The 24409-nt window shown below is 44.8% G+C and overlaps 1 long non-coding RNA gene across 1 annotated transcript; it reads right to left on the bottom strand.

Annotated features, from left to right (window-relative positions):
* Positions 1-20907: 20907 nt before the first annotated feature.
* On the bottom strand, positions 20908-22783 carry LOC109143545. The gene is made up of 3 exons (XR_002043792.1): positions 22669-22783; positions 21820-21972; positions 20908-21170 (listed from the first exon to the last, which is right to left on the bottom strand). It is a non-coding gene; the product is annotated as an uncharacterized LOC109143545 (long non-coding RNA).
* Positions 22784-24409: the final 1626 nt, after the last annotated feature.

Here is a 24409-nt window from a genome sequence, read left to right as displayed (position 1 = left end):
AAAAGCAGATCAGGCATTACTAAAAAACTTACCTGCTGGTCAGAAAATTAGAAGGAGTTTTCCTGGAAAGAGATCTCTACTCTGCAAAGTCTATAGACATGGATCTTCAGCTAAGGAGAATTGTTGGTACAGAAAGATTTGGACAGCCTCCCCAAAAGGTGTGGCTAGGTGAATGCACAGCTGTGGCCTACAAACTGGAGATAAAGCAGTATTTTGAACAAGGAAGCTTAAGGGAGTTACCCATTTCCATTCTGTCTTGAATCTAAGCAACTTTGGGCCATGCCCCCTCTTTAAAAAAAATCAGACATTGTTCCTACATGCTCACAGTGGGTATTCCCACTGCACCAGGAGCCTGTTGTTTTCTGTCACTTGGGGATGTTTGACAATGTCTTGTTCGACAGCTCCTGAGTGCCTCAGGTGTGCCTGGGTGGAAGGCACCCCCTGGGCTGCAGTTCACTGGGGCAGACTGCAGCTTTCTGCTCTCTCCCTGAAATGCTGATGTGAGCAGGGATCAGGGCAGGAGTGAGACATAGGGCAGCATATCAGCACCTGCTTCCACCTGTGTGTAAGCACACAGGCCCCTCATTTCACCCTTCTCCCACCTTCCTGTCTCCAGGTGGACTGAACAAGCAGGGGCTCAGCACAGGTTGCAGAGGAGCACATCCGCTAGTGCTGAGGGACCATCTTTCCTTAGGCCTTACCCACTGTGGAAGGCAGCAAGGAGGGGTAATGCTACTCTGCCAGTGAGGCACACCACTAGAAAGGTCATGATCTTGGGAATCAAGAGAGCAAGCAGTAGCCTGATCACCTTTAATTGAGTAAGACCTGCATTTAGGGCACTGGTGATTCAGAGATGGTGTCATTCCCAATGGAGTTTAGGTTTGCCTTTATTTAAAGTTATCACCTCTGCATTGGTTCTGTTTGGCTTTCAATGATGTTCCAAGTAAGTAATTTTAAATTCCTGTGATTCATATTATCCCTGACTAATGGTGCCCACAGTGGAAAATTCTAGGAGTTTCGTGATGAAAACCATATTTAGAGTTAGTAGTATCCATATATAGTAGGGACTGGCAGTAATAAAGTGAACGAAAAGAAATATGCTGGTAAAGATCGGAAGTGGAACCTCTAGAATGAGACTTTTTCATGTGACATTTAAAGGGCATGCTAGAAATATTTTGGTGGGAGATCAAATACCACCATTCTCCACATTTTGGTTTGATGTCTAATCGTTCTTCTTGGTCAGGTTCTAGTGAGGAAAACCACAAACACACACAAAACATCTTCTGTTCATCTTCTGGTTTTGTACTTGAGGCTTCTCCTCCCACTTCAGTGCCAACCCCTCCCAGCTTCCACATCACCACGGGGTTATTAATCAATTGTGATATCCACATGACCTCCAGTTTCAGCTCTCTTTGGTCCCTCTACTCCACTAGCTGAACTATTTCTAATTGGCTAATCAGCTTATCCGGTTTGGCCCTTGATGCAAGCCAGGTCTAGACATGATCTATTCCTGGGAGGCCCCTGGGTTCAAGGGGCCAATCTCACACCCTGTCCATCACCATTGCCAGCACGGTACCCTATCTCAAAGACATGCCAATGAACATTAGTGAGAGATTAAAATGACAGCCTTGGTTTTCTTACATGCCTTTTAATCATCGTAACATGCAGTCTAATGTTTCACTCTGTCTTCCTTTCCCTGCAAGAGCATGTTCTCAAGGAAGAAACCAGGAGGGACGAGAGTGGGTCAAAGACCACAGCAGGGTGAAAGCAGTGGAAAGGAATTAAAATGGAGGTGGGGGAGGAGGAGATGAGACAAAACCCGAGTTGGAATCTGGCAGCCAGACACAGAGAAACAAGGCTGGAATATAAATTCCTTCATATGGCTCCTTTAGGCTGACGTCTTACAGGTACCACTCACATCACACCACCATGCCACCAACATGTGCCAATGCTGGTGTCTGCTGCAGGCTGCCTGACACCCACAGCTACACACCTGAAAGGTGGTTTTCACAAAGGCTGCACATCTGAACTAGTTCTGAGAACAGCTGGGAGGCTTGGCTGCTCTGGAAACCAAGCTGCCTTTTTGAAGTGTCTGCATATGGATTTAGTAGCTGGCTTTTAGACCTTTGAGTTCTTGAAAAAGTCTTAGCCTGGTCATTTAGCTGTGACTTTATGCAATTATTGACCATTTACACAAACAACAATCAGAGGGCTGCACGCAATAGGGTCATGTCTGAATTCCTTCTTGGTCTCTCTGGCAGTGAATAGTTGGCGGCTCTTAAACAAAGCCCCATTCTCTCTGCAAAGAAGTGTCAGCATAAAAGGCGGATGCTCCTAGATGAATATCTGCTACACAGGCAGGCATAAAGAAGGTCTCCCTGTGCCCCAGCTGAAGAGCTGTGTGGCTGTGTTAACAGCATGCACAACCAAAGTTAATGACCTCACTTGTCCAAGACTTCCTTGTGCTCGGCCAGCTCTGAATGCAGGCAGAGCAAGTTCACACCTGCCTGCAAAATACCATATGGACATCATCTGTAACAAACTTGCTCAGATGGTTCATTTCTAAGGGGCATTCAAACTTTTCCTGGACGTGTGTGTTTTTTCCTCTCTTAGTCATGCCTTTACTGAAAATTTTAGCTCATGTAATACTGACTCCTTAGCTTTTCAGCTCCTTGGTCCAAAACTATTTGGCTGGTGGGATGTGTGAATTCCTTTAGCCAACCAGTGGAGCATGTAATTAGCTCTATATGCACGAATGAATTACGCATATGTTTCGCTATGTGGCTTCAGCTGGTAACTAAGCATGAGAAGTTTCCAGCTAGAAAAGGAAACCAGTGAGAAAGTTAGGAAAGGCTGTGAAGTGGGCAGTGCACAGGACATCTCTGGTTTTCCTTGCTCCCTTTCTGCTACATACCTGATTCTGCCTGCATCCTCATTTTTTAGGCTGTGCTTTCCATGGAATACACATTCTTCAGAGGATGCTGGGAGCATACTGCAGGATGCGCTCTGTTTTCCATGCATCACATTCTGCTTTCACTCAGCATTGAGTCGAGATGACTTTTGCTGATCCAGTAAGGATTAAGCTTGGCCAGCTGCAGAGGTTAGCATGAATCTTGCTCACCCATCCCAGACTACCTGAGCAGGAGATGGAAGCAGACCCTTGCAATCACACCTGTCCAGCTTATGAAGTTCCTGTCTCTTGGCTGAGATGAGGTGTCAGGCTCTGTGTGGGTGTTGCTGAGGCTGTTGCAATACCCAGTTAAACATGTTTGCTTGAAAAGCTTCACAGTCCAGCTACATCGCGTACTTGCAGAAAGACCCTCCTGCAAAGACAGCTGTCTTACTGAACTGTTGTGCTGCTTTGCTCCTTTTCGCCACCTGTTTAGCAATTCTTTAAGGATTCAAGCCTTAAAGCAGGTCAGAGTTGAGAGAAGTTTCATAGCTGTAAGTCTTTTCTCAGTCCTTTAGTGCAGTACTCAGATCATGTTGAGTTGGCCTTCCCTGAACAAGGGGAATGTAACCCTGCTGGTAGCACCATTATATTATTTATATAGCAAGTTACAGTGCAGAGTTCAGACTTCTTTTTTACATTTCTGGGTGGAAAAAATGATTAGAATGTTTTGCATAAGCAAAATTTATCCTGTCCATTTCAATACTCAATTTTTGTAAAGCACCCTGGCATGTTATAGCTATTATTTCTTGATATAAATAATAACCTAGTACACAGACTTCCCTCCTGTTGAAATCCTTCCTAGTTTTTAAAGCAATAACATGCCCAGATGGAGTAGGATGGATAGAAACTAATATTTTCAAAGAGAGGATCTTTTAGCAGACTATCAGATCTCATTTAATTTTATGGTGAGAGAAAGCCAGAAGTGGATTCAATGTAAATGCTGATGTGTTTCACTAGTGTTTCATACTGAGCTGTGGCATCCAAGGACCAAACCAGGGCTTCCTGAAGCCAGCAGAAGTCATTGCACCATTTCTCTGGTTTCAGGCATCCAAATGAAAGCTATCCAGTGAGGCAGCACACTCGGCGCCTTTTCCTCTGACCTCCCTCTGAAGCTACACTCAAGGCCACACATTTGGCAGATGAGGAAAGGCTGAACAGCAAGCATTTCGGCCTCTTACAGATGTGGTTAAATTATCTTAATGTGTTTAAACAAAGTGAAATGTCAAAGTAGCATAAATACCATATTTCAGCAAAATGGCTGCTTCTCCAGGGTTCTGCTTGCCGATGCCAAATGAAATACTTCTCACTGTTTATTCACTAAATTCTTTCTTGTCCACTGAATTTTCATATTGCTGGGCTGGGCCAAATAATCGGTTTCCTTTTAAAATAGAATAACCATTAGTGCATTCCAATAGGCTTTTCATGTTATGCTGGAAACCCTTGGGAATGCAGTGTGATTAGCTTTTTTTGGTCTTAATTATTGCTGATGGGAGCCTACCTGTGGGGAAACTCTGAAAGGCACACAACAGCCAGCCACGCACACCGAGCAGCTAAAGGAGGAAGCTCGAAATGTGTGGCAGCCGGTTGGTGTACTAGTGGCAATTCCAGCCTTCTTAAACAGGATACCCTTTGTGTTAAGAAACACACCTGCACCACTTCAGAGATTAATGGGCAATTTCTTGGCAGTACTTGTGGACATTTCAGTTGTCCATTAGGATGATATAAAACCAGAGGAGAAATTTTTTGATCAGCTTTAATTGAATGGTAATCTCTTCTCCTTAAAGTAACTTAGGTTTCTTGGGAAACTCATAAGCCTCCTTGACTGCCCGGACAAAGAGTAAAGAAATGACAGAGGCCCCCTAAAGTATAAATCCTCCTCCATCCTCCCCAATTAGTCATGTCTCTTCTGTGAATGAGTTAACTTTAAAAAAAAATCATATTACTAAGTATTTTATCAAAGCAAACATTTAATCAAAGTGAAAGGAAGAGATACTAGTCCCCTTCTGGAATGGGATGGAGACTGCCAAGATGTGTTCTAATTTCCTAAGAAAACAAACTATGTCAAACACTGGGTTTTAAGCAAGCAGATGCTCATTTATCATTCGTTTTGTCTGTGCACACACTTGGGATCCTGCTGAACACAAGTTTTCTGAGATGGAAATGACCATATGGCCAATACCTTAAAAATTAATTAAACATGCCCTGCCTCTCGTGCGCATCACATCCTTTAATGGTGCTTTTCTTCTTTTTTTTCAGTGTTGGACAATGGAAACAGAACAACCGCCTTTGTGAGAGTCTGGTTCATTGCAGAGACAATCTATGACTGATGCTGTGTGCTACCAGCAGAGTTTGGACACTTTGCAAAGGCTGTGCTTTCACGGCCCCACTTCTTTCAGGGGTTATCTCACAAAAAACCCAAACAAAAAACCAGCTTTGTTACTGTTTTAGGTGTTGTGAGAGGGCCCACAAGGAGTGGCCTGCAGCTGCCCCAGAGCTGTGCTGGTGTGCTCCAAGCAGAGCACTGGGTGTGCGGCATGCCAGAGACATCTGGGGATGACAGTAGTTCCTGCACTCACCAGGTGTTGTGTGCACTCCTCATACATCACAAAACAGCTGAAGTTTGCTGACTAAGGAAAATGCGAGCAAATAAAATAGGGTAGCTTTATGAACTCAAACTCCTAACTTGCAGGTACAGTTACCACTGTCACTGAAGATTTACATGGTAAAGGCCACTTTGATTTCAGACAGGTCGTTTGTGAGCAAAATTAATGCAAGTGCAATTATGGCCATGGGTCCTGATGCAGTAAAAAGACATCCAATTGAACCCAACTGATGGCCATGTATGTTGTTGGAGACTGTAGTTTTCACCTTCCTCATAAAGACTCAAGTGGCAGCCAGGAACCTGAAACATAGCTCAGTGACATCATTTATAGATACCCACTTTATCTTAGCCAGGGCAGGGTGTTTCCCTGGTCAGCAGAGTATAAGTTCGTCTGTCTGTTGGTATCATCCCTGTCCTGTTCCCTCTGCTGCTTTGTTCCTCTCCCTCCCCTCTGCCAGTGATCACTATTCACCCACTCATTTGCAAAGAACTGCCCTAAAACTCCACAAGCAAGAAGAGACACTGACAGGCACTAGGGATGAATACTATCAGCATGGTGTACTGTGACTGGTCACACTACTGACATCTTTGATGCCTCGTAAACCCAAACTTGAAACCATCACATCCCAGAAAAATAATTTGCCGACCCGTGCTGATGCAAACAGCAACAGCAGAAGTTCCTTGAGTCTGCATACACAGCTCACAGGTTTGATGGTCTATATTATTAGATGCCACAGTACCAGTTAGCCGTAAATACCATGCACCCTGCATGTGACACAGCTGCTCACCTGGGCCTGAGCCCTGAGTTAAGGGAGCAAGGATGACTGGAATGAGAAAGGAAGAGTACCTGTGTTTCAGCTCTCCTCTTGCCTGCTTCCTGAGGACGTGAGCCTCAGTTTCTTCAGATCCAAATATCTGAAGAAATACCTGCTGTCTGGAACATTCCCAGAGAACTTCCTACCAGGGAAGTAACCAGACATTTGTCTTCCAAAGAGCACTGAAAGCCCTAACTGTGGCTCCAATAAGGACATGAGTCATAATACTAGGGAATAAGGGAATAGACTATTTCAGTTGGAAGGGGCCTGCAATGATCGTCTAGTTCAACTGCCTGATTAATTCAGGGCTAAACAAGTTAAACCATGTTAAGGGCATTGCTCAAATGCTTCTTGAATTGCATCGGCCACCTCTCTAGAAATCTTGTTCAGTATTTGACAATTCTCTCAGTAAAGAAATCTTCTTAATATCCAATCTAAACCTCCCCTGATGTAGTTTTGAACCACTTCCATGCATCTTATCACTGGATCCCAAGGAGAAGAGCTCAGTGTCTCCCTTCCTAATTTCCCTTCTCAGGGAGCTGTAGAGATCACCCCTCAGACTTCTTCTCTCCAAACTAGACAAGTCCTCATAGAGCATTCCTTACAGTCTTTTCACCAGCTTTGTTGCCCTTATCTGGATCCAAGGACTTTCACACCCGTCTTAACCTGTGGGGCCCAGAACTGCACACAGTGCTCAAGGTTAGAAGAGCAAACAGCAGTATAATCACCTCTTTTGATCTGCTGGTTGTGCTGTGTTTGAAGCATGCCAGGATGTGGTGCCTCTTGGCTGCCAGGGCTCACTGCTGGCTCACACTGAGCCTGCTGCTGACCAGCACCACCAGATTGCTCTCTCAAGCCACTCGTCTCCCAATTTTTACTTGTGCTCAGCATTACTCTGGCATTCCAGCTTGTTAAATTTCATCCCATTTACCACAGGCCAATGCTTCAATCTATCTAGATCCCTCTGCAAGGCCTCTTGACTCTCAAGAGAGTCAACAGCATCTCCCAGTTTGGCATCATCAGCAAACTTGCTAATGGTGCACTCAGCTTATACATATCAGACCTTATAGTGTCCTCTGCAAATAAAGGTACTGATATTCATTATATTACTCTCTTTCTTCCTCTTTTTTCTTCTGTTATTTTTTGTGTGAATTTTACATTTGATTAACCATTGTAATTTTAGAAAACAAATCATTGAGGTGTGGCCACACGTCACATCTCACTGAAAGCCTTTTGAACTGCAACCTTCTCTAACGAAATTGGGTTTGCACATTGAATTACCTAGAAATCACATTCATATATCTGATGGGTTTTTTTCTGGTAATGTCATATTATTGTCTACACTCAGGAAGGTTCACTAACTGATAGGGATGGAAAATGCAGCCCATCATTAGAAACAAAGACTCTGTGTGCTGATGATCAGTAAGAAATCTTCCCTAATGCCTTCAGCTCTGTATTTTCCTGCTTTCTGCAATAGTTACTCTGTTTGTCAACTGTCTGCTCTTCTCTTCAGAGAGGCTTTGATTTTTCAGCCAATGGGAATAGACTTTGGAAAAAGAAGCTGGAGTTGTCAAAACCAACAGCCAAACCTCACCAATCCTCATAAGAAGAAACCTAGATATACCCAAGGAAGAGCTCATTCATGGAAAAACCAAGATGGGTTTGTGGAGAAGTATTTTAGCAAGATTAGTATTTAGCAACAAGTGATTGTTTCAAAAGTCAGTAGCAAGTTCCCAGATAGATGGTAAATATTTATTTTGAATAATAATATTTTAAATTCAGAGCTGGTCCATAGACAAGCATCCTATCCAACACGCCCATGAGTCAGTGATAGATCAGAGGAGGATCCAGGTCTTCTACTGGCTCCTATCACGCTCTGTGCATGTCAGACCATGCACTCCCCCTTGGCAGGTTGCCATTTCTCTCCCAAGACAGAAGTGTCCCTTATCTGCACTGCTTTATATAAACAAGTCACCTGATTTCACTGCTAAGGGGACATCTGTAGGATCAACATCAAACTCCATCTCCAAACCTCTGATTGCCTGCATTGGTCATAGTCTGGCTCACACGTAGGCTGATCCCACCGATCTGCAGGCCAGGGACACACAGGCACAAGGAGAGTACTGACCAGGATGTGGATCCTGCCCCCATGGGCAATGTGGGTCCTAGTAGGCTGGGCCATGCCCTCCACTGAATTCTCTAGCCCAGAAGTGGGTTCCAGTAGCCCTGTAATAAGCCGAAGGCTGAGTTTCAACATTGACTATACAGAGAAGATCCTGGAGAGAACCTGGCTCACACATTCGTTTATGAGAGTTTGGCCATCTTCTACATGTCTCAGAGTATTTCTCCAGGAAATTTTATTTTTTCCTTATCTCATGATTTGGTGTTTGTTTGTTTAAAGTTCCTGAAACACAGTCCAAGCAGGTTGAACCTTGTGACTTGTGGCTGACTGAATGCTGCTTTGCAAACAAATGTGCCATGACCACAAACTGAAAACAGTGGGCTTCAGTCCCAGGGAGATCTCCTTTTGCTCTCCTTGCAAGCCTAGTAGCTTCCATAGTGGAATCCATGTCTGCACACATCCAGAGGTCTCTCCTGGAGAGGCAGGCTGCTCTTTGATCTGATACCCCAGCTGCCTGCTAATCTCCAGTCTTTCACAGCTACATCATCAACCCTACAGCATGAACAGTCCCATGCCCTGTGCCTCAGTGAAAAGGCAAACATGAACCATGGGGAAGAAATTACTGCTCTGTTTTGGTTGTCCTTTCTGGCAGCTGGTGGCATTCCCACCATGTCCCCTTGAAAGTCCTGATCATTCTTGTCAGACTGCCTCCGTGCTGATAATTCAGTACAGCAGCAGCACCTGTTACCTCAGTCTCCTCCCTCAGGGCTGGCTGCCTTGGGCTCGTACAGCAGGAACTTCCTGCAGCACATCCTGCCTCGCAGGAAAGGCATGGCTGGAAGTGTCTGCTGGTCAACGAGCACATTCAGCATGTCAGCTCATGCTCTGTTCCATGCAACTTTTCCATGGCTACATTTCAGCGATTGGATCTCTGGGTAGAGCCCATGATGTGGCAAAGCCTGGAATCTCCCTCTGCCCAAGGATTGTCTCCAGCCGTGGTAAGACAGGCAGATTGCCTAGGCCAGCTGGTGCCCTTCTGAGACCTGTGCAGCGCTGCTCTTCTGTGCTGACCTGTGCTGTCAGTGCACCTGCTCAGGAAGGCCCACAGACCCTCCTGGCTGCACTGCAGTGATGTGCAGTCTCCCTCAGCATTGTCCTCAGTTCTGCAGCCCAAGATTTTTAACTTCCTGGAGATACGGCAGAGGAAGAACATAAGACAGGAAGATAAGCAGACAGCAGTTTTAAACTGTCCCCTTTCCTGAATTTATATGTTTATTTCAGAGAAAATTTCTATCTCAGAAGTGATATTTATCTTATTTTCCCCTCTTAAATAACTCACCAGCAATTCCCATCCTCTTAACAAGTGATGGGGGTGAATGTAAATGTGTTTGTGTACATGACCTCGATGCTGACCATGGGATCTCTGTGCACCCCAAGCTTGCTGTTATCTTGAGACAGTCACCTTGACAAATCAGCAGTGGTGAAGATATTCTGTGCGCATTTTGGCTTCCCAAGATACAGTCATGTCACTGTTCTTGGAACAGATGTTGAGACACATTTTATATATATACATTTATTTATTTTTAATAAATTATATAAATTCATATATGTTCAATATAAATGAATTATTATTATTATTATTATTATTATTCCTTTCCTAATACGTCAATAAACCTATTTTTCGGAAGTCCTCTGACATTTGAAAAGTTGGTTTCTCAGCCCCATCTGTCCCATGTATGTTCCCTGAAGTGGGGGAATGCAAATCATCAGCCCCATGACCGCTGTAAATTAAATTATTTAGGTAATACAGAAGTCCTTTGCTCTATCATCCACCCTGACAGTAAGTGTCAATAGTCCAGTGAATGGGTTATGCAGGGTTACCTTGCTCCCAGCTGATTCATTTTCTCACCTGGGGAGGGGAGGCCTAGGAGCAAATATCTGGGGGTTTCTAGTTCCTGGGCTGAAAGGGAACTTGATGGTGTCTTGCACCCTGAAGTTTGTTTGTTTGGGAAGTTTGTCTTTGCAGAGACTACAGACCCTGATTAATGTGATGTTGTTGCTATGGTCATTGCTCTATCCTGCAATGTTTTCGGTTTCCATCTTTGCTGACAAGGCCTTTAGCACCAGTCTAAGGGCAACGAGTAATAACAGAGAGGAACAGAGTCATAATGACTGTCCTCTGAGCAAACAATTGATATGCTAATGACGTTGGTGGGAACGCAGCTCCTATCTACAAAGAGAGGGACTGGAGAATGAAAATAGGACAGGGCAAAGAACAGAGGAGATTAAAAAAATGAAGAAGACTCTTTTGGCATTTTTCCAAGGACCTAGAATAATCTTTGTGGAGGAAAGGGAAGGATCCAGTGTGATTTCGTACCAGGAGGAAGTCTGCTTTATCAGCAGAGCTAGCAGAGGAACTGATTCAAATTTAATATTACCCCACCACAGAGAGGATATTGAAACACAGAAATCTGTGCAGAGCTTTTTATTTGAATTTTATCTTCTGTGCACTTCTGGTACTGAGTAAAGAGCTCAGTTGCTCCTGAATCCCATCTCAGCCCACGTTTCCAAAACAACAATGACATGCTCTAAACACTTAAAAAGAAGCACCAGATTTCCCAGTACCTGTGGTCCCGAAGAATGCAGTGCTTTGCAAGTGGCAGCTGGAATACAAAGCCCAAAAGTTATGTTTGAGCTGAGTTGTTGTTTCGTCTCTACACAGGACAGCAACCAAAGCCAGTGGCCTAGATGTGTTTTGAGACAGGCCATGGAGAAAAGGAAGCTGCGGTCAGCCGCAGTGTGTGACGGCCCTGGGAACAGTTCTGTGCCTGCCTAAAGAGGGGATCTGCTCTAGCCAAGTCATGGGCAGCTGCATTTCACACTATCATTCTTTTCTTATTTGCCCCCACAAATAATCTATGACTGAACCAGATGTATTTTTAGAAAAAAGTCCATTCTTGGCCAAAGACTTCAAACAATGAAAAATCTGGAAGTCTCATGAGAATCTACTCCAGTGCTAACACCCTCACTATTAGAGGCTTATTTCTGCTCTTGTTTTTTACAGTTCAGTTTCCACATTTCAGAGTAAAGAACCTCTCAATCTAGATACTTTCTTGTGCAGACACTTTTTAACCCCAATCAAGTTGTCTCCTAGCTGTCTCTTTGATCGGCTGAATAGATAGAATTTCTTTAAATCTCTGTTTGTAGAGTGCAATTTTCTTACCATGAACCATTTTCATGCAGTCTGGGATCTGAGCTGAACAACACTGAGGGAAAAACTTTGGCCAGACTGTGTTTTGAGAAAAGACTTAGGAGATAGACTTCATTATCTGATTACATTTGGTGTTAATAAAAACTTGATTATACAGCAATAAATTCTGCAGTTTGTATTGTTTTGGAATGACAAAAACTTGAGTTATCTATTGCACTTCTCAGTTAACTTCTTCCCTTTGAAACTATTAAAACAAGTATGATTATATTGCATCAATGTAAATCAACAGGGATGCCCTGTCCTGGTTACAATATATTGAGTTTTATTCACAACATCATGAGTTTTCTTTTTAGGCATTTTCAAAAGTATAAGTCTCCCTTTCAGGGTGCTCAGTAGCAAAATTAGCATTTGCTTTTTGTCCCTGTGCTCCCAATTTTTTCATGGTTGTCAGTCCAAATATTTGGCCTTCAGAGCTGTCTGAGGGGAAGCATAAATCAGGCATATAAAAATCCAGTATATAAAAATGTAGTTTCTCTTACATGCAAGACAAAAGTTCCTTTTTGCAGGTGCAAATATGGAAGTAAATCTCTGTTCAAAAGTGTGGTCACTGCTTTTTCACTGCAGAAAGCTTTGCAGCATTATGTTACTACGGTGAGAAAATCGTTATTGGTCAGCTAAAGGCCAGTAAATCGTAACATGCTACTGCGTCTGCCATAGAAAAAATCATGATCTCATGATGGAAATGTTCACTGGGCTATATTATTACTGCAACTTGTCCTCTAAGAACAAGGGCAGAAGCTCGAAATGGATATGGTGCCGGCACAGTTACAAATGAGAGTACTCTGCTATCCACATGCCTCTGCACCACTTCTCCTCCCACAGAAAGGTCAATGACATAGAGGTGAGAGGATTTATGTACCTGGTGCCCTAGTAAGAAGTGCTTTTAGGTGGGCTGGGCCTGGGCTGTAAACAGCCCCACCAATTTCAGCTAAACATTATTAAGGTCATAAAGTGTCTCAAGATTCACATAAACTTTGTGCCAGCTTGGCTGCAGCCCAGGTGCATCTGCTGTGAAAGCCCCCTGAGAATGGTTGGGGAGCTTGGGACTATGCTAAGTCAGAGCTTGAAAGGCTTTGCTTTGGGAGGTTTTGTGTCTGGTTTTGGCAGTCCAGCTTTCTATGGGATAAAAACACAGCAAAAAGAAAATGCAACAAGGAAGTCTTATGGCCTCCTGAGGCCCTCTGTGGCTGTGAGTGGCATCTCCAAGTCAGTGGCTGGGGCATCCTGGTATTTGGGTTCATCTGAAAGTACAGGTGTATTGCTTTAGAAAACAATGGGGACTGTGGCATTGCGAGGTGAGGTGAGGTGAGGTTTTGCAGTGCTGCTGGCTTCCATGCTCCAGTGTAGGAGGTTTGCCCAGTAATTCTCACTAATTATTTATTGTGTAGGCTTTCTTTTGAAGGCAGTGGCTTTTCCTTCTCAGGAAGGTAACAGCTTGTTCCTCTCCCTTTGCAAAATCACTGACTGCCACATTTAGCTAGTGGTGGGGCTCAGTGCTTGCCCTCCTTTTCCTCATCCAGTGGCAGGGTACAGATATGAGGGGAGGCTCAACAGTGTAGCCCAAAGTCTGCATTTGCAGCGTGGGGTTGGGGATGTCCTACCTGGACATCCATACTGGGATGGCAGCTGGGATGAAGTCAGAGGACTGAGGGATGCCGGAGCCAGGTGTGCCAGTGATCTCCCACACACCCATGGGGTTGTCAGCTCTGACATCCCATAGCACCTACAGGGCACCCTGTAACACAAGAAAGGATGGGAGGCCCTCCCAGGCCCAGGGAAGGGCTGTGCTCCAGTGACAGGAGACTAATCAGGCTGTGGCAGCCTGGTGCTGCCTGATTGGTCTACAGTGACATGAAGATATGCTTCCAGTTCCAGGGGACATCTTCCCGAAAGAGATTTTGTATGCTAATCCCTTCTGCCCTCATCAGCCAGGCCTCAGGCTGCCAGCTGCTGAGCTGCCAAGTTCCCAGCAGGAGTAACCTCTGGTGCACTGATAAGATGGGATAAAAGCCAACCTTTCCAGGCTCCCTTGGCTGTGGTGGGCTCTCCCCAGAGACCCCTGCAGCCAGCCCTCACTGGATGCTGCTCTCTTCCCTGTGAGGGTGATGCAGTCACCAGTGAGGAAGGTGCCTGGATCCGGGTGAGCATGGACCACCAGTCCACAGATGGGGTCACCCCAGATCCTGGGGAGCAGGGAGAGGGTTCTCTAGCCCACCACTCCTGTCTTGGTGAATCTGTCCTCTTTTCTGTGCAGGTCAGATTGTGAAGCAAAACTGGGCACACCGATGATGGAAAAGGCTCTTATCCAAGGGATTACCATGGCCTGAAATACAGGCAGCTCTTTGCTCTAAAGCTCAGAGAGCAGAAGAGGGTCTGCTCTCCCCCATGGTGATCTCTGAAATTAGCTTTGCACTGCCCATGACCCCTGGGGCTGTCACAAATATATCCCACTGCTCAGAGCACCTTCAGGGTTGCTCATGATGTCAGGAAAAGCCTCCTTTTGGCAGCTGGGAATGGCTGGAGTAGACCATAGATTGTGTCATGGACATTTGCCCAACCTCTCTGCAAAGAGGATTATAAGAGCAAGTAATACACACCTCTCTTGCTGATATTACTGCCCCATGGGGAATTCAACAGTGACAAAAGACTCAGGTGTATGAACTCCTCTGCTTTGCTGCAAAGGTTCTGAAATACAGTCAGGTTTTGGCCTCCTGGTATTTTGACTGGTTTTGCTGTCATATCTTGAGAGATAGCTCTTAAATTACATGGCACCAGCCAAGCAGCATCCTGCTAAACAGCAGAAAAACCCATGTTGCAGCGAAATGTTCTATGACTAACTGCATTAACAGGTTTGTCTCTCCTTCCTGAAAGCTGTTTTAAGAAAATTAGGTTGGTTATGCAGACAAATCATGTCTCTTTAGTAGATCTATACTCTAATCAGGTGAGATAAATACCCAGAGACTAGTTATGGGGGCTGTATAAATACCTCCATAGATAGAGGCATCAAGAGATGAAATGCAATGATATTTATTATTTTATGAGGCTCATTCCTTTCTCTATGATGTAAAGAGACATGCTTCATTGAGTGTCAGTAAAGTGTCTTTGATGTAGAGAAAACTCTACTAGTTTTGATAGATTTGATCTTTTAAAAAATAACTGTATATTAAAGTATTTTCTATGAAGCTGGTGACCTTTAATGTCACATTACTGAGTCTCAAGTGGCCATACATGGCTGTGACAGAGCAAGGGCTCTATGTGACTCAGGGAGTCCCATAACACAGGAGCTCTCCAAAAGTATTAAGTGTTCGGCACAAAGTCAAGACACTGTAAACCCTACACAGCGTGTTTCATATCCAAATGCTTTCTGCCATTTAGCTTTTTGGTGATTGATTGACAGCACTGCAGGTACCAGGAATATTTTCTGAGCCTATTTTCTCTGAAGGATGCTGCTGCCTGTTTCAGTAGTTGTACATAAATTGGCAATCCAACCCTTTGGGCTGCTGAGGCAGACAATGCTAATACATGGAGCCAATGAGAATTATGTTTGCCAGGGCTGGCCCTGGTAATGGGCAGCCAGCCAAGGTTTCACAGCCTTGGTGATATCCTCAGAGATGAAGGTGAGGGGGTAGCCCCAGTTGCTTATTTTAGGTGACTCATAGATAGTTGCTTTCAGAGAAAGGCAGATAGACACAGCTGTTGATCAGAAATATGTCCTGCTTGCACAGCAGTTTATGAAAGAGATAAAAAAGGACCATGCTGAAAATACCTGTGAGAGTGTTTTCACAGGTGTTTTCACAGTCCAGATTGGCCCAGGAGCTAGGTGGAGGAGACTTGAAGATCAGACAGGCAGAAAACCTCCCTCTGACAGTCCTTTCTGCAAGAAGTGAGAAGGAGGTGGCGAAACATCCAAGCCCCTCAATGCTGCTTGCAGGTGAAATCATGCAGAGAGAGTTTGTTCCTTCTTCTCAGGATTTTAATCAAGGTTGTATTCTCAGAGGGAATATTACACTTTTTTTCTGTGTGGGAATACTCTACTTCAATTATAATGTCCTGCTTTGGACCCTTTGGCCAGTTCAGGGCCATCAGATACCATTCAGTGCTAGGGATCTCTTTAGGAACAGAAATAGTTGATGTATGAAGTTCTTGCCTCTTAGTGGAGGACATGTCAGAAGCCCCGCAACTGGAAATGAGACAGCGTGTTTGTTAAAGGTTTATTTTAGTCATGGTCTTCACCCTCCTTCCTATCCTTGGGTTAAAGAAACTGCTGGTTTCCCTTCATTGTATTTGTTTCAGTTGCTGGTTGCTCTTAATGACTGCAAAGCCCCACCCTTCTATGAACGGGTCAGTGCCCAAAACATGCCCCCATTCAGATCTGCCGAGTTTAAACAGGTGCTTTTTCTAACCTACAGTAAATATGAGCTGACTTTTTAAAGTCAAGTTGTCCTTCTCAGAGCCTAGAAGCAGATCTCACCTTTGCGATTACCCTCAATGACTGTGAATTTAAGTTACACCTACCCTGAAAAACTAGGACCTTGGGACATGGTCCCTGGCTGATGCTGAACCTGTTGCTTCTGATGAATGGTCTAGTAAACTCTCACATGACAAAGACACCTGAATCTAAGGCTGTTGGCAAGCAGAGAAATTACTGTCTGCCACTGCACAATGCAATGTGAATGGGGTTTTGTCCATTTCAAACTCTTATCCTAAAGTTGTATTTATAGCAGGGGCGGGGAGTGCAGCACTCCTCCCACGTATTCTGCCTGGTGTGGAATGTGCTTTCTGGTACTGTGGCAGGTGAGTGGCCACCCCACATTACTGCTGCTGAAGGCTGTGGGTGAAATGCATTCAGCAAACTCCAGCAATACGATAAGCAGTTGAGCTTCACATCTGCCCACCCCCAAGAGGAGGAGGGAGGTGCAGTACTCAAGGAACTGGAGAAGGACTCAGGAGATTCATTTTCACTCTGCTATCCTTGCTTGGAAACAGCCAAATCCCTTTTCCCCAAGGATGCTGCTTAGGACAATGGGAAGAGTCCTGGGGGGATGACTTTGGGAGCTAAGTGCACAGGGCAAGCTAATATGTGTCATCAGGTGGCACACATTTCATCCCCAGCCAGAGCCAAAATCCGTCACTACTCTCCAAGATAAGACACATTCGCATTTGCTCTTTTTACTAATGATAATGGAGAAGAGGGCACAGCCAGTGGTCCCAAGATACGACCTCAAGTACTTCTTTGTGATAGTACTGTTACATAGATTCTGCCAAGGTGGGGTTGGAGGAACAATGTTCCCTGGTGTGACCAGAAGTCCTTTAGATTACATTTGCTTTCCTGCCAAAAGTAGCACAAAAATGCCCCAAAAAGGAAGACCAGCACCCTGTCCCTTCACAGCTGTCCCCAAATCAAGATGGAGACCTGTCTGTCCCCCAGTGCTTGCGCAGCTCATTGAGAGGGATCAGTAATTTTGTGGGAGATCAGGTGTCAACCCATGCAGACCCAAGCTGAGTTACAGGGTGCTTGTCAGCCCAGGATAGCACAAGCTCCCCCCAAGACAAGAAGGGACAGAGGCCTGTGCTCCTTTGCAGCACAGTTTCCCCTTTATATGCTACAAGTGCCAGGGTATGGGGCTGTAGGCAAGGCAGGGTGAGGATAGGCTGGAGAAGACAGCAGTGGGCTGAGGGTGAGGACCAGCATGCATGGAAAATTGCTGCCCTGCGCTCCCAGGCATGTCGGCTGAAACATGGCATGGACAGATCAGTCCAGCTGAGGAGCAAAATGGCACTGTAGGTGCACAGACATGTAACACCCTTCACTAATATTTGGCAGCTCACATCTGCCTGCAGGGCAGAGGGGCAGGGGGAGCCAGGGCACCTTCTGAGCAGGAGGCGGGCAGCAGCCTGACAGAGTGTCCCAGAGCAGCGGGCACGCAAGGGCTGAGCGTGGGGATTAGCGAGGGAGTGGGGCATTTTCCAGAATTCATATTCAGTGTGCTTAGCTTAATCCACTGTTTTGCTCCGTTCCCTTTCAAGCACCATATCCCACCAGATATGATGACTTTTCAAAGCCCTTTTTGGGGTGAGTTCTCTGTTTGTTTTTGTGGGTTTTTTTCCAAAATACTGCAGAGGCAATATAACACAGCCCAGCCCTGCGTACGTGCTGCACCATTCTGGAAGACGGAAAACAAAAGCTAAAAGAGGATGGTTAACCTTTTCTAATTGTCACAGCACAGGACTAGTTGCCAGGAGGAACTTGAGTGCTAATCCTACTTTACTCACCATGTGACCTTTGGGTAAGTTACCTAATTAACTTGTCCTTCAGTCTGAGGAGCCTGCAAAGAGCAGGTGTTCCAGTGAAATCCGGCATTGCTGAGCCAACCTGTGGCCTTAGGAAATAACCAGGGAATAAAACCTGCTGCACTTTTTTAAAGGTGGTATTAATACACAGAATTCAAATGTCCTGCTGTAAATTTAAGCTTGCTCTTTAATTTTTTGATGGGGTACAGGATCGAGCCCAGACTATTTGGCTGAACAGAAGGTCATTCTGTATGGCATTTGGTATTTGTGGAGGAGTGATACAGATTGATCTGATCAAATTATTACTGAGTCAGTTCTCTGGAATTCATTTCCTTCCACTGGAGGTACACAGATCCTGATTTTCCCTGACCACCCTGTGCTGTACTGTTGCTGTTAGAAGTGCTCTCCAAATATCACTGTGGCTGCCCTCTAGGAGGATGTGGGATTAACCCTCTTTTCCCTTGCATTTGAAAGAAGTTTTCAGGCTGACTTAAAAACGCTCGGCGCAAAAAGGTATAGTTATCCCTTGAGTCCAAGCTTTTTCCCATTCAGTTTCTCTCCCTTCCTGCATATGTCTTTTTTATTGACTCACTTTAGCCGTAGCTGAATCTCTTTCTTTCCTGAAATTATTTGGTATTAGGTACATAAACACAGTTGGATTCTTCATGCTAATGGGAATGAAAAGCTACTAACAACCATCCCCAGAGATCATCCTCTCTCTGGTGAAAGATCTTTCACCCTGCACTGGAAAAAGCATTTTACAGAAGTATTCACTCCCTCTTTAGCATTTGATGTCAAGGAAAATGCCATTGCATCTCTGCTATCGATTACAGACACAACATTTATTATTATCTGGCACTCAGGAGGCAAACCTGCCTCCTGCGTTAGGTATGGCTTGTTTTCCAGGTTTGATCTCTCATTTAAAGAGGGAGCTTTTCATGGAGATTTTTTTTTGCAAAGAGCCAGTCTACACCTTCTCTTTCAAGAAGTTTGGTCTTCGCTGTCTTTTGCTACAATGATCCAATACAGTCTTTATTTAAATCTTCCCTTTTTATGACATGCTGTGGACTGGACAGCTGAAATGCAACCTTGGTTTGAATGAATGGATTCTACAACCAGGTTTTTAGAATAAGGTTTTGATCTCTTCCTATTCAAAAGTGCCTGTAACCGTGAATGGTCTAATTGAAACCGGAGGCGCTTGCTGCAGACTAAGGAACAATTCAATGGGATTAAGGCGATGTCGCATCTGGGCTGTTGTGATTAAATTTTGCAAATATTAACTGAAAAAATCTTGGCTCAAATCCTAGCCAATATGTATTTGAGCAGCTCCCCAGAAAAGAGTGGAGCTGAGCCTTGCCTGAGGTGTAGCAGTGTTGCTGTTTTAACACGTCCTTCCATTGTCTTCACTTGACAGAATCCAAGGATTTTGGCTCAAAAAGGACAAGCTCTTTGAGGGATGTTAAGGTTAGAGTTTAGAAAGAGCAATTTCCAGGGGGAAAAAGTTTGCAACATGACAATGAAACCAGACAGAAACCCCGCTGCCTTGAAAAATAACTCTGGGAGTGAGAATCTTTCCCACAAACCCAACAAGCTCCTTGGGGCACGTCCGCAGCATGCAGTGAAACATGCTGCAAAGATCCCAGTGCTGGCCACTGAGATAATGGCAGGACCAGGAGCAGAACAACTGTGTCAGTGTCTTGTCTGCTCAGAGAGCAATATGCCATGATTTCAGGAGAGAGCTCACCGTCCTTCAGCTTTTGTGCTGTACGCAATTTACAGACTAGTCTGGGGGTTGCTCTGGAATTTTGGCAAAGGCAGTATAGGCACACTAGCATATTCCCTCACCCAGAGAGTAAGACTTGAGACATGAAAAGGACAAATTTCCTTTTCTGGGACAACAGGACAATGTCACTTGTCCCTGAATTCATTGCTAACAGACTGTTTTGTTCTTCGCATGCTCTTCAGAGGAACTCATTGTAAATCTATCCAGAAACTGAAGCAGAAATAAATTTAACTGTGCATTTATCACAAAGAATATCATGCAGTGAGTCCACTATGGCAGTTCTAGTGGTGGGATTTTCTGTGTTGGGTTTTTTTTGTTTCCTTTCTATGGCTGCCCATTAGGTTCCAGGTGCTGAGATGCTGATATCCATCTGTGAATCTGCTGCTTCTCTGTGAGACTGCCAGGCTGACTCAGAGCCAAGTTTTGCAGAGCTGCCACAACTAGAGTGAATAGGTCATTCACAGTCAGGATCTCCCAGCTTTGAAACTACTCCCCTCTCTCCTTTGGCCTGAAGTAACCTGTTGAATCAATCTACATCCACTTGTGAGCACCAAACTTCAGGAATAATTTTGACCAACTGGAGAGAGTCCAGCAGGCAGGAATAAGAGTGATTAGAGGGCTAGAAAACATGTGCTATGAGGAAAGACTGAGAGTTGGGTTTGTTTAGTCTGGGGAATTGAAGACGGGTAGATGTGCTAACACCCTTCAAGTATGTGAAAGGCTACTGCAAAGAGGAAGGATAAGCTGTTCTTCATGTCTGCTGAGGACAGGAAAGGAAGTGACTGGCTTAAAGTGAAACAAAGGGAATTCAGGTGAGATGTTAAAAGTCATTTTCCAATTGTGAGACTTGTGCACCCCTGGGATTGTCTGCTATCTGCAAGTGCTCTTTTGGAAAGGCTTTAGCAGCAGCTGAGATAAGTATCTCATCACCTTCAGCGCGGATGATCCTATCTGGAAGCTGGTGGAAGGGCAAGATAACCTTGAAAAGTTTCTTCCAGCTCTGTTTTGCGTGATTTCTGCTATGGATGCAAAAAGTCACAAAGCCGATTCTTAATTCTCTGGTAGGTGTTTTGTGATCAGGCCACCATCTGGTTTTACAGACTGCTGTCTGATGGGAGAAAAGATTAGTTGTTCATCCTAAAATTGTGCAGAAGAATATCCTCAAAACACCACAGGGGCTCCTCTTCAAGGGAGTTACAGATGCAAACAACCATGAAGGGCAGGACTCACCTGATGTAAAAATATGTCTCCCTGGTGGACCAGCTGCCCTGGGCAATGTCCTAAACCATTTCTCCAGTAGTGACTGGAATGGTGGGCTTGCAGTGAGGTACACCTAGGTGCCCAAGCAAACTGAATCAGACAGACACCCAAGCAGCCAGGACCTGCTGAGTTTCTTTATGTAACTCAATAAAAGGAATAGAAACAAAACAAAAGCAAAACCTGACGCACACAACAAGCAGCACACAACAATCCCTTCTTCTCTGGTTTCACAGGGAAACAAGTTCCAACACTGTAAACTCAAAGATTAAATAAAAGTAAAAAGCCAAGGGCACCCTGGCATGCATGTATCAGACCTGGGTAAAACAGCAGTGTGCACACCCTCACAGATTTAAACACCATGAGGTGAGCAGGGCCTTAGGACCCAACAAAGAAGCTGCTTTTTCAGCAGGTTCATTGTGCCTGTATTTTTAGCACTTCCTTTTCTGTAACCCTGTCCATTTTTAATGAGGGAACATTATGCAACTGGCGTTCACCCGCAGGACGGCCCAGTCATGGGCCAGCACAGGAGGAGGGGAGGCTTGGGTGGCAGTGGTGGCTGAGGGCACCCCAGGCTGTGACTGCCCATGATGCTGCTCTCTAAAGAGGCTGGAGCTCATCTTTGCTGCCACGAGCCAGGGACTGCTGGGCAGAATTCTTCCATGCAGCTAAGCCAGCACAATTATCAGTGACTAGTTTAGAAGTAAAAGGCATCTCAGACATACCCATGGAGAGCAACTCTCCCCTGGTTGTGAGTTCAGCTCCTTTCTGTTGCACTTCTGTGTCCTTTTGTCCTCTCTTGTGACTCTTCTGGTATTTAGATTCAAGACGCACACACCAGCCAAGGGCCAGCTAGCTCCTTCGACCTTCCACTTCATCTGCAACAGACCCATTTCTAAGTAGGAATAATGATAGATGCTGATGAGGTGCAAGATTTGACATTCATCTGGGAGTGCAGAGGCATGCAATTTCTAATTTCACCAAAAACTAGAAATGGGTGGATATTTTTCTCTTTCGTTTCCACAGTTTTAAAGGTCAGCAATTCAGTTGAATTTCCATAGGTTTCAAAAGTGTTTATTTTTGCATGGATTTGCTAGTTGCTCAGATTTTTTAATTCATCTTTCTCAACTTGAAAAAATATGAATATTAAATTCTTAACTTCAAATTTAAAATTTTCTTTCAAGAAAAAAATTCTTTTTAATTGTTGCCTTTGAAAAACTGATCATGCTGATCAAGGGAAATGGTAATTGAAAAATCTAGAATAAATGCTAGAGAAAAAGACAATGGAAAAAAATGGAAATACTTCCAAAAATACTTGCAGAGGAACAGGCATGTCGTTCTTTAACTCCTTTAAAATTGTTAGCAAGCTTAATATAAATGATGCACAACCTTGGTTCTATCATTGCACCTAAAAGAGTGGAGAAAGTTTACCAAGGAGAAAGTTTCCATTGCAGATGGAGGGATTTTTTGGTTTATATAGTGAACCTCTTGAAAATTAGGAAACCATTTTCAAATTATGCGCATCAGTTCTTTTATCTCCCCCCCCCCCCCCTTTGAAACATCTGAAAACATACAGGTCTGGTAGAATAATGCTCCCAAGATGGCAACACTTCGAGGATTTTTTCTGCTTCCACTCCTCTCCTCAGGCAGCTGGAAGGCTTTCTATGCTTGGAGGACCTGTGGCTGGGGCTCTCAGTAGCTCAGTACTTGGGATGTGCATGTGGCTTCTGAACACAGTTGCTGGCAAGCACCGAGGGAGGAGGAAGTTGTCTTTCTGACTAGTCTAGTTCTGGTACCAAGTCAGGGCTGGGATAATAATGCCATCACATGCTTTAGAAATACTGAGCAGGACAGAGAAGTGTGTGTCCTGGACAAAAGGATTGTGACCTTCATGCGCTGTCCAATGAAATAAGTCAAGTAATTTTGCTGATCACATTCAGTATTTAGGTTTTTTTGCTATTTTGTGTCTGGAGGGGTCTTTGACAGGGTGCCAAAGCATTCAGTTATTTTTATATTTGGGAGTATTTCTCCCCATGAGACCCAGACACCTACTTCCTGTGCATTTGCTCACACACACAACAGATGTGATTACAAGTCACACTGTGTGTGCCCAAGTTGTCTCTGAGAGCATGAAGCGCCTGGATCCCAGATGGCCAGGAGCCATGCAGGGGCAGGGCCAGGGCTGGAGCAGGGTGCATCTGGTGCAGCTGGGGTGCAGGCTCTGTATGAGCGCCTGGTTGTTCTTCCCAGCGTTGCTTGGGGCAAAGGTTACCGAGTTCAGGTCTACCCTCTGCTTCATGTATGCAGGATGTACTAATGCTTTAAAATGCTGCTGAATGGAAGGTGTTTTATGTAGAGAGGGTATTAAGCCTTTGTACAGCACTGTGGTTCATGTATTTACTTTGGGTCCTGAACACCCAGCCCGAGTTACTGGAGCAAGTAATCTCCACATGCATGTTGTCGCATGCACCACGAACTGCTGTGACCCAGGCAGCTGCCTCATGAATCCAGCTCAGGGTTTTAGCCTCATGGCACTGCTTCAGATGCCAGTCAGAGGGACCTCCTCTTCTCTTATGCAATGGTGTTTGGGTAAGGTTCTTTGTCTGGAAAATATCCTGCAGGGGAATCCCAAGCTAGATCTTTCCTCGACTGCCACTCCTGCCAGCTGCACACCTAGTACTGCAGACCATGCCGAGACTAAACAACAACTTTTAAGGTTGTTGAGGAATTCTGCCTGAATGAATGTAGCTAAATCTGCACACCTCAGCAGGAAGAACTCTTCACACAGTACAATTGTGGTGGATTGTAGCACTCAATGCACTATGGAGTAAGCTGTGGTACAAGAACAAAGCATTCTGGCTGCTCTCATATCCCACTGGGACCTGTCAAACTGGAATACCCCTCTATGAAGCCCTTGACTTTAGGCAAATGGCAGGGCTGCAGTCCTCCGGGAGACAAAATTTTCTTGTGCCTATGGCAGAGGTCAAGAGACAATGAGGCCAGGCTAGGCAGTAATATCTGAGGGACCCAAAATGGAAGGAAACATGATTAAACTGATAAAATGTGTCACGCCTACATAATCCTGTGCAGCAGAGGTAGGCAGAAAATCCCACCCCTACCGCTTAGTTGCAGATAGCAGCGTCTGTTAAACACTTCTTATTGTAGCTACCAAGATGCTGGTATCTGTGTTATTTCCTGGCAAAAGGGTGTCATTTTTGCTTCACTGAAGCATGACAAAGCAGGAATGGTCAGTGTTTGGCCTGTGCTTAAGTGTCAAGGTGTCTTATAACTGCAACGCACAGTGTCTGTATTTTC

The sequence above is a fragment of the Corvus cornix genome, chromosome 3 (genome assembly GCF_000738735.6).
Source record: "Corvus cornix cornix isolate S_Up_H32 chromosome 3, ASM73873v5, whole genome shotgun sequence".
Classification (NCBI taxonomy): domain Eukaryota; kingdom Metazoa; phylum Chordata; class Aves; order Passeriformes; family Corvidae; genus Corvus; species Corvus cornix.
Note: the sequence above shows the minus strand (reverse complement) of the source record. Positions and strands in the feature narration are given on the sequence as shown.